Genomic DNA, 14,906 nt, shown 5'->3' on the forward strand with positions numbered 1-14,906 from the left:
TTAGTAGGCCTCATTCACGAAGCCGGTCTATAAGGGGGGGTATAAGGTTACTGCCTATAAAATGGTAGTTTAATGGGTGTCCACTCTCACCCACCGGTTCCTTAACTGGTGGAGGGTTGTTAACCGAACGGGTAGGACAAGGACTATAATTCTCCCTTCATTAAAAGTATTAATGATAAATACTAAGTAACTAAACTCTTAGTAATACCCAATCTTAGTTACTTAGTAAAATGTGAATTTGGTGCTAACCCATGAAATTACACTGTGCACTTTGCTTAAGTCAGTTAGTGGAGCGTGTGTAGTTAACTGGCACACTAGGTTGATTTAACAACGTAGGCAAATGGTAACTTAATGTTTATCATAGTATCAGTGGAGCGTGTGTGGTTAACCAGCACATCGATTGAGGGGTAAAAATTAATGGTACCAAGTATATTTGAATGGTTATTCTCACCTTATTTTGTGATCCTCGACATCCCAGTCACAAAACCTGAAGGGCACACTCGAGATTGAAACATGTCATTGAACAGTTCAATGAATCTTAAAAGATCTAGGAGTTTCAAATCCAATTAGAAAACCTAATGAATTATTTCGTTTTTTCATGGTGGAAATTGGTGAATCGTCATTCACATACATTCAAATATTTTATAGCTTGGATTACGACATCCCTCTTCCAATTTACAAAATGTTGTGTTGGGTCTTAGCCTTAATATTTCATATTTGGTGTTATATTAAGGACTTTAGATCAACTATCTTGAATATCTCCCAAAAGATGTCTAGTTCAGACATCTATGATCTTCCCAAATATCTTGGAACTTCACTTCCTCCACCTCCTCCAATTATTCTCCCTAGCCCACAAGTTCAAGGTCACTCAAGCCCTATTGGCAAGCAAGGTCTATGTGTGATCGCATCTTGGAGATGAAGTCACATATTGACAAGCCGGGATAGTTGGGTGTTAAAGTCTTAATAAAGTTGGATGTTCAATCACTTTCTAAGTCACATAAAGAGTTACCTTTGGGAATGCTATGAAATAGACTATGACATGACCCTTATTGATCTTATCTATTTGCTTGGTACTGCTAAATCAACAATGATTTGGAGCTATGGTAAAGCAAATTTTATTAGTAGATCAACATTCCAAACCTTCAATGGACATTGACAATGGTTGCATTGGATACCCAGTAAAAGATTTCTCTTACCAGTGGAAGGGGATTGGACATAGTCAACTCGGTTGACCAAATGGTAAAGAGAAAGGTTAAGACTGAGATTGTCCCATATAGCATTCCCAAAGTGTCAATATGGTTCTATTGCCAAAAGGAAAGGGTATTGGTTGCGAAGCTGCCAAATTTACCTGAAAGATCATAAGGCTGGTAAAGTCAATAAGTTTGACTATACTTCAGGTAAAGTCGACTATTAACTCGATTAAATTTTAATATTGAGATTCTTATTACATGATGTGACTGGGTTACATGTTGATGTTTTAAGAATTAAATGAAAAGTGAATAAAACTTAAAGAAAGAGTATGTTGAATCTGATCGCGAAGATGGATTTCGATCGCTTGATTGAAGATCAGATTCTTGAACTACTCTTAAGAGTTATGAAAGATTGCTAGGAAAAATGTAATAGTATAGTTTTCATTTAAAGTTGCATTCTAAGGAAGAGTTTTTTCTGCATTTTATAAATAAATAAAACTTTGTTTTGTTTTATGTTATATCTCCTTGCAATGACATTTATGAAAACGTGATGTTTGTATGTTTATAGCAATATTGGAAATATGAATTTGATTCTTTCTTTTGTGGTAGTGTCTAAATTAACTAAATAAGGAAAGCTTCTCATCACCGAAGTTTTTAATTGGATAGAAACTTGGAATCATACAAGTTGTACAGTATGATGAATGAGAACTTTCAGTTTTTGAAAATTAATACTAGTTCCTTGTTCACATGTATATGTGAGTCAAGTGAAGGACTAAGGGATCAAGTACACATTCTTGTGCACTAGTCAAAGTCCACCACAAAAGATCGATAAAATTATTCGTCATGTTTTACTAAAGTTTAGTAAATATGGTTACACTTACATGTTTAAGTGTAATTCTGATGCATTGAAAAAATTCGATGTATGGCAGAAAGAATGAGAAGAATCAAATTAGGCAGAATGATAAAAGTTTCTCAAATCTAAAAAGATGGGAGAGTACTTTAGTATCATGTTATATGATCATATTAATGATTAAGAGACCTTTTCACAATTCATCTTCTAATTGCATTCTAATAGCTAAGAAGAGGAGCTAAGAAATTATTGAAGTGGTCAAATCAAGAAGATGATTCATACCTTGTTCCAAAAACAATTCTTAGAGTCATATACCAAGATTGTAACTTAAGTAACATATCTTAAAGGATGGTTTCTTAACACTAGTCAAATGTAAGAGTAAAAGTATCATACTCTTGTACATTTGAAATTGGTAAGTTGTGATGTTTTGGATAAAACAAAGACCAACTAAGACCAATTGTGTAAAGTGTTTTTCTTGATAAAGAATCCAAACTATCTCTTGAATATTTGGAAAGATAGTCTTATATGTCAAGAGGATAGTGGGAGCCTTAAAGATCCTGAAAGGATAATCAAGAATAAAAAGTTGTAGTTTAGCACTAGCACACGATGTGAGGTTTATAACCTATCGTGTTGACATATTTCTATTTCTATGCCCATTCCAGTTAAAGTTGGCTTTGCATATAAGCTCTTAGAGCTCTCAATTGGTTGCATAACAACATGGAAGAAATAGCAGGCCCTTGAGCTGCCAGGTGGCAAGAAATTAAGATTGAGTTCAGTCCATATGAGTTTGGATTTGTCATTATCCTTGTCTTGTGACTATGGTTTTGAGAATTCACATGGATAAGAGCACATAAACCCTAAAATCTAAGGGTCATAAGGTTTCTCTCCGATTCATGAAAATGAAGGTGAGGAAACACTTCCACCAAGTAGATTTGAAGCAGATAGCAAACATCTAAACAATTGAGACTATGATTACGACATCCCTTTTCATATTTCTGGTATGCAAGTCAATACAGTATTGATTTCTAGAAGTCCAACTGATTTATGAGTACATGTCAAAGCTAGTGGGAGAATATGTGTTATGCTAATAATCATCATTTTAGTGGGAGCATGATAGTTATTGTCAGTGCTGCAAGTTAGCAATGTTAATTATAGAAAATAAAAGGTTTCAATTGGGAAAAAGTTGTTTTGATGTAATTAAGGGAGAAGAAACTATATTTACTCTCAAATCTATACGCCTAGATCGTGAGATTTTAATCAGATTTAGTCAAGTATATATATGAATGTTATGTTGGAATATCTCAACATAAGGAAATTCTATATGTGGGTACATATTTGCGTTCTAAAATTCGATTATGATTACGGCATCCCTTTTCATAATTTGAATTATGAGAACTTGGAAAATAGAAATATTGTAGCAAAAGACTGGTTTAGAATCATGTCTTTATGTGAGACATCATGAATCGTGTCCCATATGCTTCGGATATAGGATCGATTGCATGCACTCTAATATTCATCCTTTCTAAATTTTCAAAATGCTCAGGGCATTAAGTGGGGAAAATTCTAAAATTGGATATGACTAAAATGATTAAGCAATTGTCGAGGACAATCTAAGGTTTTCCAAAGATTGGCTACTTAGGGACAGTTGGAAGTATAGTGTTAATTTTGGAAGGATCATATTGACATATTCTCAAAAGAGGCAACTTGTGTTCAGAAGTCATACTTAAAATGGGAATATGGAAATGTTTCCATAGGTGGAAGTTATTCAATTTGTGTAAGATTAGAAAAACTTAATGCAAGAAGGGTGTTTCCATGGAGTTTGATCTCCATTAGAATACTCTATAATGTCTGTTGAGAAGTCTTTGTGACTTTGTGCATAATCATTACAAGAGGATCAATGCATATAAGTTTAAAATCTAACATATTTCGATAAATAATAGGAAATTGAAATTCTTAAATTTTCAATAAGAATTTGGGAGTGTGAAAAGAGAATCATTGAAATTATGTTCAATCGATCTAGTTCACAAAGTAAGGATCATAGACGAACATAGAATGCATACTTGGTGTATGGCAAAGCTATTGTTTAGAAAAACATAGTGTACATGCTTGGAGCATGGGACAACTAGTGTTTTTAATTCAAGTATAAAGTTGATAGTTTGAAATAGTATACGATGAAGAATGTGTAATCAATATGGTGATAAATAAAATGTGTTCTATTTATATTCATAAGTTCTGTGACCATATTGGATTCGATTATTATTGGGTTTCACTTTGCATGTTTTGACTTCCAGAATAAACTAGGCCATTCTTCCCGAATGACTAAGTTATTCAAACCATCCACAGTCGGTCATATGTTGGAAGTAGATATGAATCAAGACTGTCATGGGTTGGATTGTAGAGGTCTAAGATGTTAGACAAAATGGTGCTACAACACTCATGAGTGCTCATAAGTTCTGAGTATTGGATTCAACCCGCGCTCATTGGAATCACTTCATAGATTTTATCACCAGTGATCATGAGATGATAATATCTTATATTCTTCAAACCTAGAGATATGAGTTGGTTATACATTGATCGCACGAAAAAGCATTGGTAACTCGATGTTATATAACATGCCTTTGCGTATGATTCAACAAGTAGTAGAACAAGCCATATGAGTTGAAGTTTATCCATTCCTTTTAACTTTGGGATAAAAGTGATATATGTGGGCCCCTCGATGATTTAATGATGATACACGTGAGTGCTTGGCCAAGCTAGGAGTGATTTTATTTGTTCGATCAGTCAATCGTCATAAATCGGAAATCGGGAAACAACATATGGACAGAGAGAATGATTTATAATCCATGTCTCAGTCCATACGATATCTAGAATAGAGGAATATATGATCTCTTATCTAATGGAAAAGTTATTTACAAGATCAAAGTTCAGTTAACACGTCAGAGTTCGATAGAAGCTTTTGAGAGCTACGATTGCTAGTCGGGTTTTGAAGTCATACTCAATAATAGTTTTAGACTTATCCAAGTAGGAGACTATTGGATTAATATCTAAGTCCATAACCATAATTGGTAATACTTGACCCGACTTGGCATGGTCCATGTGGGTTGCATGGCATCGGGACAATTGGATAGAAAAGAAGAGGAAAAAGGATACTAGTGATTTATATTAATATATTATAAGTTCTAATATATTAATATATAATCATATTATTTATTAGTATTGATCAAGAATTAATTTATAATTCATTAAGTGATCAAAAGGAACTAATTAAATATGGACTCTTAGATATATATGTGTGATGGGCCAAGTTCACTTAGGTTGGGCTAAGCTTTCATGGATAGTCCATGGAGTGCTTATGTGACAACCCGAAATTTCCATTCTGTACTACATATCAAGTCAATAGAAGTTAGAACAGTTAATGTTAACTTTCAGATGATTTGGGATAAGTTTGAACATTTTATGATTTACACTTTAGGAGATGCAAGGAGAGGGGATGCTTTTGTGCAACAAAGACATTTCATACTCCAAGAAATTGGAATTATACGACCCAAACATAGAGTTTGCGGTCCAAAACCCTAAGGGTATATATATGGTCCTTAGCCATATTTATTCATTTGTTCCATTTCCAACTAGAGAAAAACCAAATTCTCTCCCACGGATCTTCGTCCTTTCGTCCCAAATCGTGAGTACTTCTATCTAAATGTATTATAGGGCTTGATATGTGTCTAATAACATAGAAATTGTATGAAAAAAACAAGATCAAATAGTTTACGCCCCAAGAACGTCTTGGACCGTAAACCCTTCTTTAAGGGACAAAAGAGTGCCCTAGTCCCTTCCTTTTGCGATGAAATTAGCCTAGACTCGTACCCTAATGTATGTAGGACTAGAAAACACCCCAAGAACACCAAGAGTAAGGTGTTCACGGCCCAAGAAGTTCTTGGAACGTGAACCCCAATCAAGAGTGCCAAAGTGTGCTTTAACTCTTCATAAACCTTGGACACTAGCCTAGATTCATTCCTAGTTTAGTTAGGGACTTGAAAACACCAACAACACCATACCCATGAGAGATTTCGGCTGTAATCTCTAAGAGATTTTGTTCTAGGGCCGTGAACTCCTCAAAGGAGTTGAAAGGTTCCCTAATCTCTTCCAAGGACTAATCCATCAAGTAGAAATGCTTCTTAGGGTCTTGTAAAGCCTCAAATCATCAAATGGTCATGGAATTATGAGCTTACGGATGTAAACCCATAAGTTTATGACCGTAAACTCATTTGTTGAGGACCTTAGGGCCGTGAACTCCCTTAGGGAGTTTTCCTTGAACCCTACACCCGTAAGCCATACCCTACAACACTTGGATACACTTACATGAAGACCTTTACATAGATACCTTGTTGTAACCATGCCTGTATATGTATAGTTATATAAATAATGTTTAAAGGACTTAGGAAGGCTAACCCGCTTTATTTCCTTTTGCCCGTTGGGATGTGGTCTGGTAGGGTATCGGGTATCCGTCCGAATGTCGTCTAAATATTCGTTATCTATTTTATATTATATATATATATATATATATATATATATATATATATATATATATATATATATATATATATATTTAGACATAAAAGTGCCTTCAGTCAGTTCAGTACCTTTGGCTAGCAAAGGTATACTTTCATTGATACTTGTACATTTCTAGTAACTATTATAGGTATAGTTAGGAGATACTACTTGCTATTCCTATTACAAGGAATTACACTAGAGTCAGTTCATTCATGAGTCCATACGAATACATGTTGCTTGTAAAGATACACTTACTTGGATACACTTACCTAGATACACTTACTTGGATACACTTACGTGGGTACACTTACATAGATACACTTACTTGGATACACTTACATGAAGACCTTTACATAGATACCTTGTTGAAAGCATGCCTGTATATGTATATTTATATAAATAATGTTTAAAGGACTTAGGAAGGCTAACCCACTTTATTTCCTTTTCCCCGTTGGGATGTGGTCTGGTAGGTTATTGGGTATCCGACCGAAGGTCGTCTAAATATCAGTTATATATTATGTGTACATATATAGACATAAGAGTTCAAGTCAGTCGGTTTAGTGCCTTTGGGTAGAAAAAGTATACGTTCATATACTCCTAGTAAACTTTTAGGTATATACTTACTTACAGTGGGCATCGTGAGAAGACTACTTACTTACAGCGGGTCTCGTGAGAAGACTACTTACTTGGTTACTTTCAAAACAGTAGGGTCTTGATAGAAGAATACTTTCAAAACAGTAGGGTCTTGGTAGAAGATTTCTTTTATAGGGATCATAGGGATTTCTAGGGTTATTCAAACACTTTCCATTACTTACAAACATTTTCATACTTATACGACTTTCTTTCAAAACAATGTCAAAACTTTCATTTCAAGTTTTACAAATCAAAGACACATTAATACTTATAAATTCACCAGATTTTTGGCTGATACTCGCTTTCAAAATAACTTGTATTCTCATGTCACAAATAGACAGGTACGACGAACAGGTTTGTGAAGACTGAGCAGTCCAGACTCGTCTTATTCTGATTATTCATTTTATTGTTGTATCTTATGAAAGAACACGGTTGTAACTAAAGTTATACTATTAATGCAATGGATGATGTTGTTGCTTGTTTAATACTTTACATTGTTGTGATACATTACATGATGTCCTACGCCCCAAAACGTTTCCGCCGTTCTCGGTTTTGGGGTGTGACAGTTTAACCCATGGATCATATGAAATGAAGGTTCATGGGTTTAACCCTAATCTACACACTATATAAAGATGTCCTTGGTTGGTGAAATTGGACTAGTGTGTGTACACAAAAGGGAAATTTCGTTTTCATTAGAGAGAAGAAAAGTATCCTTATTGTCAAGGTTATTCCAAGTGTTCATGGTGTTGTGTGAACCATTTGAGGTGTTACACTTGGGGCACTAGGCACTCAAGCTTCATGAAGACAAGTTACATAAAAAAAAGGTATGTATTCTATCTATTTTATTACCCAAGTATCAAAGATTATATGCCAAATAGGGTAATACCTTGGAATATTCATATTTACATGTATAATAGAGAAAACATAGATCCAGGGTATTTCGGATTGCATGTACACTTAGGAGTGTTAGATTGCTCATAACCCAACAGAACTAGGGGACACCATGGAAATCTACATCGACGAAATGGTGGTCAAGTCCAAGAAAGTAGAAGATCATATCAATGATCTTGAAGAAGCTTTCTACATACTGGATAAATATAACATGAAGCTAAATACCTCAAGTATCACGTTTTGATGAAATTAAACAAATTCCTTGGATACATGGATGCCAAAAGGAGAACTAAGGCAAGCACAAAGAAAATTAAGGCCATCCTTGATGTAAGATCATCATCCTCAACAAAAGATATTAAAAGACTAACAGGAAGAGTTGTAAACCTTAACGGGCTCATCTTAAGATCCTCAGAAATATGAAAGCCTTTCTATGACATATTGAAGAATAACAAAATATTCGAGTGGACCAAGGAACATGAAGATGCTTTCCAGGAACCTTAAAAAATATTAACGTTCAGCACTATATGTAAAACCATTAGATGGGGAACCACTTCTTCTCTACCTTTCAATATCCTCAAATACGGTGAGTGCAGTATTGGGTAGGGTTCTTAACGGGTATCAACATCTTATCTACTATGTTATTAAAATTCTCTTGGATCTTGAGACCAGGTACTCCCACCTTCAAAAACTTATACTCGCATTGGTAGCTGCTTCTACTAAATTAAGACAATATTTTGAAACAAATCCTATAAAAGTAAGAACCAATTTTCCCATAAAAATGTTATGAAAATACCATAAATTTTAGGAAGGGTGGCAAAGTGGTGCGTAAAATTAAGCACATATGACATAAAGTATCAACCAAGATCGACTATAAAGTCTTAAGCATTGGCGGACTTTGTGGATGACTTTAGCGATGATCTATAAGCGGAAGTACAAATATAAGCCAAACAAATTCTAGAAGAAGAGAACATGGGAAGATGGAGACTATTCACAGATGGAGCATGAAACCAAAGAGGAACTAGCCTAAGGATCATACTAAAATCTCCACATGGGGACATCCAACCCTAAGTAATATGCTATGAGTTCAATAGAACCAACAACGAAGCATAATACAATGCATTACTCATGGGATTACAGTTAGCCAAGGATCTTCGAATCCAATATCTTATGGTATTCATCAATTCTTAATTATTGATTAACCATTTTAATGGATGCTATTCATTAAAACAAGAAAGATTAGCACTATATCTCTAGATCCTCAAAAACACAGCCTTAAAATTTAAAGCATCTAGCATGAACTAGGTTCCTAGAGAAGAGAATGTTAAAGCGGATGCCTTAGCCAATCTAGGATCTTCGCTTAGGATCCCTCCAGAAACCAGGATCTTCATAACCCATGTGTTGATCCGAGCAATCGAGGATCCTTCCAAAAGACTGAAGGATCCCAACGATCACAAGGGAACTACTAATGTCCCTACAATCGAAGATCCTAATTCTATACTTCCTTATCAGGATCCTAACACCAAGGATCCTTCCCCAACCTCAAGATCCTAGATCGAACCTATTATGGAGTACCTCAAGAATGGCACGATCCTAAAAGAGGGAAACAGCGACAGAGCATTTAGAACAAGGGTCTCAAGGTTTGTTATAATCCAAGGTATATTATATAAAAAAATCTATTGCAGGTCCATACCTTAGATGCTTAAAAGATGACAAAGTTGCATACATTCTAAGGGATATACATGAAAGAGACTACGGTAATCACACATGGGGCATATCCTTATACTCCAAAGTACAAAGGACAGGATACTACTAGCCAACCATGAAGAAAGACTCCTTCCATCATGCAAAAAAACGTGATGCTTGTCAAAGACATAGAAACATCCTACATCAACCAACAAAACCACCATCCTATTGTCTCCCCTTGGCCATTCAAGAAGTGGGGAATGGATTTAGTAGGAAAAATGTTGGTAGCTCATGGAGCAAAGATCTTGATGCTAGTGATGATAGACTACTTCTCAAAATGGATAGAAGTCGAAGCTTTAATACAAGGTTGTCTCATTTATTAAATGCAATATCCTGACCAGGTTCGAGATCCCTGTCGAAATCATATATGATAATGAATACCAGTTCATAAGCAAGAGGACTAGAGACTTTTTGTCGAGTTGGAGAATCAGGATGGTAATGTCCACTCCTGTTCACCCTCAAGCCAACGGCCAAGCAGAATCTAACAACAAAATCAAAGTCAATAACTTGAAGAAAAGGATGCATAAAAAAATCGGAAAATAGACAAAAGAACTTGCTTTCGTATTGTGGGAAGATAGAACCACTTCCAAAGTAGCCAAAGTCCAAACCCCATTCTCCTTAGTTTTCGGAGCAAAGCAATTATCCCCACTGATCTAGTGATCCTAACAGCAAGATACCTACTTTAAAATCAGGAAAAAAATGACAGGATCCTGACCCAAGATCTTGATACTATCGACAAGCTCAGGGATCTTTTCAAGATTCTCATCGATGCTCATCAAAAAAGATTCACCAAGGCGTACAGAAAAATATAAAAGTCAGAAGAATCAAAATAGGAGACTTCGTATTGAGGAAAACATTCAAAAACACCAAGGATGCTAGTGCAGGTAAATTGGCACCTAAATGGGAAGGCTCGTATCTTATAGATGTCGAAGCAGGTAAGGGGGCATATTGGTTGACTACCCTCGATGGAAATGTCCTGCCATGATCCTGGAATGCTATACATCTTAAACATTACTTTATGTAAGAAAGATTAGTCGTTTTCCAACACACTCAAGGTACATACGCTCTTTACCTTTTACCCTTTATCTCCTCTTGCTTTCTCAAGGCATGCTCTGTTTGAGCCGACACTGCCTTCGAATCCTCATTAGAATGATAGACATGATCGGCCACTTGTAAAAAGCAACAATAAGCAGAGAATCGAATTCGAGCAAAGGTTGAAAAAAAATTAATTATCATGATTTATTATATTGGCTAAATAGTGATATTATTGTAATTTGGAGGGCTATTTAAGTTAAAAGTTCAAAAAATAGTCATGATTAATTCATTAGCGTCTAACATATTGGGTGTGTTCGGAACGAAGCGTTTTTGAGTGTTTGAAAGCTTCTACTTTTAGCGTTTGGGCGTGTTCAGAAACATTAGTTGTTAGCGGTTAGCTTATAGCTTGTAGTGTTTTGTTAAACGCTACATGAAGTAGCATTTGGATTTTGAGCATTTTGTTTAAACTATAAGCTAGAAGCTTGTAGTCCCAAACAATACATTTTGTTCAAAACGGAGCGTTTTGTCAAACGCTAAAAGCTAGAAACTCTCAAACGCTCCCAAACGTTTCATGTTGAACACGCCCTTTGGAAAAACGTTCTATTTTGAAGAAAAAGCCTTGTTTGGCACTACAAACTTCTAGCATTTAGTTTAAACAAAATGTTCCAAATCCAAAGGTTACTTCATGTAGCGTTTAACAAAACGCTACAAGCTACAAGCTACCCGCTACCAGCTTGTTTTGCAGAAAATGCCCATTGTATCCAAGTGTAATTAATAAATCTTGTATTGTAAAATTTAGTCTATGATAAGTGTCCATCCAAATCTAAGATGATACATGTCAACCAGAGTTAAAAACTTAGTCCCTAATATGTTCACTTATAATAAGTATATGTGACCAATTCACCAGTCTCTAATGTTTAATATATATGACTAATTAATCACTCTTAAACATTTGGTCCTGATATGTGTTTTTCTAATCTAAAGTAATATATGCAATTACAGATTAAAATCCAATCCACAATGATTCCCCCTCCAAATAGTCTATATGATTGATTTGTTGGTCTCTATTATGTTTATGATATCTATGACTAATTAGTTAGTCTTGTATACTCAAATCTAGTTCTTGATAGATTTCTCTATAAATAAAAAGTGATGTATATCTTTTAAAAACTAGAATTTAGCCACATATATGTTTCTCTCCAAATATTATTTATGGCTAATCACAAATAATATATTTGGAATGTGATAAGCAATTTAGTATCTGATAAGCATGATTTCAACAAAACAAAATATGTGTATTAAAGATTGAAATTTATTCCTTAATAAGTTATCCTCTATATAGCATTTCATGACCGATTAAATATTCACTAATATATGGTATCCGTTACTAATAAATGAGTCTTGCATATTAAAATCTAGCCTCTAATAGGTGTCCCTCCAAATCAAGAAATATATATGATAATCATATATATGTGAACATTCAGTTTGTACTAAGTTCTCCTTGAGTCCATAAAATATTTCCCTTTAATGTCAAAACTAGAGCAAGTCTATCAAACACTAATATTCCCTTTATTTTAATTTTCCCTCTAAATTTAAAGTGGTATAAACATACAATCAAGGACTAAATTTGATACGTGTCTCGAGCCATACCGAAGACCACCTCCATGGTAGGACCCATCAAAGATGTTGTACATTAAATGTGCAAGCCTTTTTGTGATGCTCTTGGAATACCTTCCAAATTCTTATTGTCATTAATGCTTTGCATGGATATGCATGTTTGGAGTCCCATGATTCCATGCTACTACTTTATAGCTTTTCATGTTTAAACCAGGCTATGGGCCCATGTTTGGAGTCCCATGTTTGAACCAGGCTATGGGCCCCTGTTTTAGCCCATAAAGTTCTTTGTGTAGTTTATAGATACGAGTAGGATGTATTGGATCTTTAAATCCCTTTTGTTGCTTTATGTAAACGGTCTCCGATAAATCACCATTTAAGAAAGCGTTTTTGATGTCTAGATGTCGAATTCTCCAATTTTTTGAAAGCGTAATCGATAGTACTAAACATATGGTGGTAGGTTTGATTACTAGACTTAACATGTCAAACTAGATGATGCTTGCCTCTTGACTGAACCCTTGAGCCACCAATCATGCTTTATGTCCTTCGATTTTTCCATCATCCCTTTTCTTGATCCTGTAAATCCATTTGCAACCAACAATGTTAGACTTAGTGGGACACGTTACTAGAGACCAGGTGTTGTTTTTTCATGAGAGAATCATACTATGCCCTCATCACATCACGCCGTCATTAATGTTTGTTGGCTTGGGTGAAATTAGTTGGCTCGAAATTAGGAGATGAAGTATCAGAAAGGAGTCGTTTTGGTTTTAGAGAATTCGTTCGAGCCTTATTTATCATGGTAAGCTGAGTATTTTCAACAGGTCGAAAAATAGATGTTGTTACTCGTGCTCATGATTAGACATTGAAATTTTGATAAGTTGGAGCCAACGATTGAGATGCCTCGGGTGTTAGGGTAGACGGTATGGGATCATTTGATAGTGGGTTGTTTGGTGGAGTTTTCTGATCCATGGTTATTGGAGGAGTTTGACCAAATATTGGGCCTTCAAACACCAAAATTTTAGGTGGATTAACAGTGGCAAGAATTGTCGGAGATAAATCAGTATGGGGCGATGTGGGTGTGAGATTTGGTGAATTTGTACTAACATATGGAAATTATTATTCATCGAAACAACATGGCGTGATATATATATATATATATATATATATATATATATATGTGTGTGTGTGTGTGTGTGTGTGTGTGTGTGTGTGTGTGTGAGCTAGGTTGGTGATAGTAAATGTACCCTTTGTGAGATGCATTATAACCCATAAAAATACATAGTTTCGATCGGAATCGATTTTGTGAGGGTTGTTGGGTCGAACATAAGGGTAACAAAGACAATCAAAAGTCTTTTGAAGTGAATAATCTAGAATTTTGTTGTACAATAAGGGTAATAGTTCCATTATTCGAGTATGCTACAGTTTTTAATGCATGCTCCTAAAAAAGTTTTGGTAATGAAGGTTGTGTTAGTAAAGTGTGACCCTTTTCAACAAAAACCCGATTTCGTCTTTCGATTTCCCCATTTTGTTCTTGTGTATGTGGACAGGATACACGACAAATGATGACATGTGTTTTAAGGAATGAAGAAAACATTTTGATACCTCCCCCTCCCCCCCCCCCCCCCCCCCCCAAATCGATCTGCATATGTTTTATGTCACAAGAAAAGTCTTTGACCATTGTGCTAAAATCAAGAAAAGTTTGATAAACTTGTGACTTACGAGATAGAAGATAAAGCCATATAAATTTTGAGCAATCATCCATAAACAACACAAAGTATATATCATCATTTAATGAGAAAATAGGAGGAGGCCCCCAAACATCCAAATAAATCAATTAAAATGGTTTTTAAGAAATAACATGGGAAGTTGGAAGATGCATCCTATGAATTTTTCCTAATTGACATGAGTCACAAATATTAGGAAATTTATTGTTGGAAACAGGAAGTTGAAAACTTGAAACTAAACGCCTAAGAATTGGTGCATGCGGGTGAGCATGCCGCATATGCCATCCATGTAAAAAAATTCGACTGGAATTTAAATCTTTTTTAGATAAACGAAAATTTTAATGATGCGACCGATAGAGCCCCTACTTTTTACCCCTTCGATTAAAGTTCGACCCTGAAACGTCTTAATATAATAACTTTTAGGCCAAATTTAAAAATTAAAAAATATTTAAAAAAAAAAATAAAAACAGGGTTATCATCAATGACTTTTGATAAACTAAGAAGAGACTTAGTGAGATCAGGAATATGAACAACGTTAGGTAATTTAAGATAAGGCAAAGATGAATATTTAATATGAGAGATAGTCAAGTTATTACCATTTCTTACTTGGAGTTTGTCATCTTCAATGTAGGTATCAACAATATTGAGTTTGTTGAGGTTTGGTGTGACATGGTC

Source organism: Lactuca saligna, chromosome 7 (assembly GCF_052625555.1).
Source record: "Lactuca saligna cultivar CGN05327 chromosome 7, ASM5262555v1, whole genome shotgun sequence".
NCBI lineage: Eukaryota > Viridiplantae > Streptophyta > Magnoliopsida > Asterales > Asteraceae > Lactuca > Lactuca saligna.